Source organism: Rhincodon typus, chromosome 37 (genome assembly GCF_021869965.1).
Source record: "Rhincodon typus isolate 14 chromosome 37, sRhiTyp1.1, whole genome shotgun sequence".
NCBI lineage: Eukaryota > Metazoa > Chordata > Chondrichthyes > Orectolobiformes > Rhincodontidae > Rhincodon > Rhincodon typus.
Window position 1 is genome coordinate 10285457 of NC_063368.1, and position 4611 is coordinate 10290067.

A 4611-nucleotide genomic window follows, 5' to 3' on the forward strand; every position below is an offset into this window, starting at 1 on the left:
TTCCATATGGTGCAAGTACATTAGCAGTGCTGTTGGGAAGGAAGCTCCAAAAAGACAAGGCCAAGCAAAAATAAGGAAGGCTGTGGTGAGACACTCGTCCTCGTCCTTGTCCCTTCACTGGAGATCCTGTGAAAGCTCTAGCTCTAAAAGAAACTGCCCCACTGACACTAGACAGATTTGAATGCATTGAGTCCTCATGCTGAACTAAATGGCTCAGTGCAGTACTTGCATGTACAGCATACTGGTTCCTACTATGTGATGTGGAGGCGATCTTCAGCCTGAAGCATTTCACCCTATTAACAGTTAATACTGTCAGGACACCATACTGCCTAAAATCCAATTAAAATTTGAGAGTTTTCATAAGTGTTTCAATCTTTACTGTTTTTTACTCATGATTTTAAGCTGCTTTTGTTTACTTGCACTTTGCAGAATTGCTTAAAAGGTTTATCCTTCTTTTCTCTTGTCTCCTTGTAATTTTGTTTTTGTTTAAATCCTGTATGTAGGGTGCAGTAGCTTCTGCCACATCTGGCATTATTTGCATTTTGATTTGTGATACATTTGGGCCCCCCTCTGTTACTCACTTTCCCCAATCTGTAAAGAGATTTGTCAAATCAAAAATTGTTTTGTAGCTTAGATGCCAATTGTTTTTCATTTTGAAATGGATTAATGTAGCACGGTGGTCATGTCCCTGGATTAGGTACTATAAAATAACAAACAGTGTGGATTTATGTGTGCCATATTATAGGAAAGATGTGAATGCAGTTATAAGGCGAGATTGAAGTTGTGACTATTCTTGGGCTGAGAGATTTTGAAAACCTTTTATCAAAATTGAGTGGGTTGGGCAGGTTAGACAGGGAGAAGCAGTTCTGCTCAGCTTTGAAAAGAAAAAAGAAAGGTAAAGATTTAAAGCAATTTGCAAGAGAAGCAAGAGTGTTGTGAGGAAAAACCTTTTTATATAATGAGTAGTTAGGAATGGAATGCACAGCCTGGAAATATGATGGAGGCAGGTTCAGTTGAAGCATACAAAATGTCCTTGGATGATTATTTGGATAGAAATGACAGACATATGGGGAAAAGGCAGTCACAAGATTATGGAACTGGTATAAGATCCTTGATGGCTTCGACAAGGTGGAATTGGAAAGGATGTATCCACTTGTGGGTGAACCCAAAACTAGGGGGACCCTTTCTCAAAAAAAAAGGAAGGTCCCTTGGTGTGCTTGCCCACAGACCCTTGAAGGTGGAGGACAAGCCAGGTTAATAGAGTGGTTAAGATGGTATACAGGATACTTGCCTTTATCAGTCATGCCATTGATCCTAAGAACAGGGAAATAATGTTGAAGGTGTACAAAACTTTGACTAGCTCACAGCTGAAGTACTGTGTGAAGTTCTGATCACATCCATCCTGTAGATTGGTGATTACACTGGAGGAGCTGCAGAGGAAATACAACAGGGTATTGTCCGAGTTGTAGCGTTTTGGCTCTGAAGAGAAGCTGGATAGGCTTGGGATGTCTCCATGAGAGCAGAGAAGGCTGAGGGGACCTGGACAAAAACAGCTGTTCCTCATAGCTGTATCAGAGATAGTAGGAACTGCAGATGCCGGAAAATCTGAGACAACAAGGTGTAGAGCTGGATGAGCACAGCAGGCCAAGCAGCATCATAGGAGCAGGAAGGCTGACGTTTCGGGCCTAGACCCTTCATCAGAAATGGGGGAGGGGAAGGGGGTTCTGAAATAAATAGGGACAGAGGGGGAGGCAGATAGAAGATCGATAGAGGAGAAGATATCTTCTCCTCTATCCATACTGTTTAAGACATGAATCACTGACATTGAATTTGCAATTGTTTGGAGAGCCCTTTTCACACTGTAGTTAACTTGGAAAGACCTAACTGGGTTAAATCTTTTTTTCAAGAAACCCACTCGTTGAAAGTGTCCGTACACTACTGACAAGATGAAACTTCTAAGCTAAGGAAGAGACCTCTTGCTGTAGAGATGCAAATAAATGAATAGCCTGGGAAGTTGAAAGATGATTCAAACAGATCCTTTTCCAGCCTCCATGTTTTTGTTGTATTTTGTTGAAGCATAACACAATTGCACAATAAACTGTCAAATCTAAAAACATAGAAAATAGGTACAGAAGTAGGCCCTTTGGCCCTTTTTTGAGCCTGTGCTACCATTCAGTATGATCATGCATTTCAGTATCCCACTGTCTCCTCTCCATACCGCTTGATTGCTTTAGCCACAAGGGCCAAGTCCAGCTTCCTCTTGAATATATGTAACGAACTGGCCCCAACAGCTTTCAAGAAGTTGTTAGTATGCTGAGCACTCCTCAATGGCTTTTCAACCAGGACCAATGATGCATAGTTAAACATCTGTCAATGGCAAAACTCCTCTGAACACACCCATATAACTGAGGTGTCTATCATCCTCTCCCACTGTTTGAATAAGGCAACATCATAGATACAACTGAGTTGTGGCAGCTTGTTTTTAAATTTGCAGCATCTCCACAGTTCCTTGGTTCAAAGCAATATCTCTTCCATTTTAAATAAGTGGGCTTCGCAGTAGGAAATTCAGGAGAAACTCCTTTTAGTCAGGGAGTGGGTAGAATGTAGAATTGCTGTCTTAAGGATTTGTTGAGTTTGACACACTTAGGCAGAAACTAGATATCCTATATTCCTTTCTTCCTTCTGTGGTTACACTCCATGGGGTGGGAGGAGATGCATGTAGAGCATCAACGTTGTAGATCATTCAATCTGACTTGTTTCTGTGCCCAAATGTAAATTACGACATCCGTTTGTAAATTTTCTAGTTCTAGGTACAGCTGCAATGTTTTGTTTTGCAATTTGGTGATTTTGTTGAAATAGATTTGTTTGCATCAAAATTATTTGGAATTTCTTATCTCTGCATTTAATCTAACCAAGCTCAAATGAGATTGAGGGACAATCTTCTACCAGCGCATGTGCATTCTCACCAATATAAATAACATGCTATTGCCCTTCGTGTTCAGGGATGTGTAGATTAGGTGGGTTATAGGGAGATGGGTCAGGGTGAGATGCTTTGAGGGTCGGTGTGGACTTGTTGGGCAGAAGGGCCTGTTTCCACACTGTAGGGATGCTATGATTTAAGTTGCACAGCAAACCAGTCAACCTTAGAAAACATTGAGATTTCAGAATTGAAAGATGTCTTCCTGAAGTCTTTGATCTTTCAGATGCGAAGTTTATTATCTATTGTTGGTCTGTCTTGTGTTTAATTAAGATTTTTGTACAATTGCTTTCTCGCTTTTTCCCCCTTTTCTCCCAACCATCCCGTCCCCCCCTTCCACTTGTTAGGGTTTTAATTAAAATTCTTGTTTTAAGTGCTGATTGTGTTATTATAATAACACTTCAAAATGAAGTGTTAGCTTGTCAAATCTGTTGTTTCCAGAATTTAACAACTCGTTGGGATCAGATGATGAGCATCAAGTAGATTCTCTCTCAATTGTGCCACATTCTAGTTATTGCAACATTTACAAAGTATCCTTCACAAACAGTCCAAGTCTTTTTATAGAACTATATTTTAAAAGTACACCAAAAGATGTTTGTGTTTGGAGACTTAGCAAGGACCAGGGAGTATGGTATGGTATGGCAGGATTGGAAGGGGATGCAGAAGTTGGAGTTGCTGTGGTAGCTGACCTGCAGTTATAGTAATGTGGTACTTCTGTTAGTTTGTGAAGCACTCCGTATGAGACGTGCATATTGCAGTACTGAAGAATTCAGTGAGCCTTTGTTACGCTACCCAGTATCTCATGGCAGATCAGCCAATAATACCTAGATGAATGTTATTTTTCAGCATACAACTAAGATTACACTAGGTACACTACAATAGCAGGCACTTCCATGTTTGAGTGTAAGTTTTTCAGGAGAGGATGGGAGGTGGCAGCAGAAAATGCCTCCCCCACCGGTATAATGGCAGACTAGCCAATAGTACCTGCCCTCAGCATGTCATGCTGTAAGAGGAATTTTGTTTTTTAAAATGGTGATTTGAGATCTTTTATAGCATTACGTCTTGTGTCATGATTTGGTGATATGACCATGTCCCCTCCAGGTCTGTCACATATCTGCTACGAGACCTAACGCAATAGGAATGAGCTCAGTGTGCAGTTTGTTTTTCCTTGTCATTATTCAGAGTAATCTTAATTGTCTGTTGAAAAATAAAACTCATCTAGGTATTATCGGCTTGTCTGTCATTCAACCAAAGGTGTTGAGTTAATGAGCGAGGCAGAGCTGGGTGTGTGCGTGCATCCTCACCTGGCCATGTTAATCGTTGCTGTATGCTTCTGGTGCTGTGATTATATTACCTGTTCTTCATCAGGGTTAGGCCCTACCGATGTCATCGCCACATCATGGCTGCCAGTGTTGGACTGGGGTGGACAAATTGAGTCACACGACACCAGGTTATAATCCAACATGCTTATTTAAAATCATAAGCTTTTGGATGAAGGAACAGCGCTCTGAAAGCTTGTTTTTAAATAAACCTGATATAGTAGGAACTGCAGATGCTGGAGAATCCGAGACAACAAGGTGCAGGGCTGGATGAACACAGCAGGCCAAGCAGCATCATAGGAGCAGAGAGGCTGA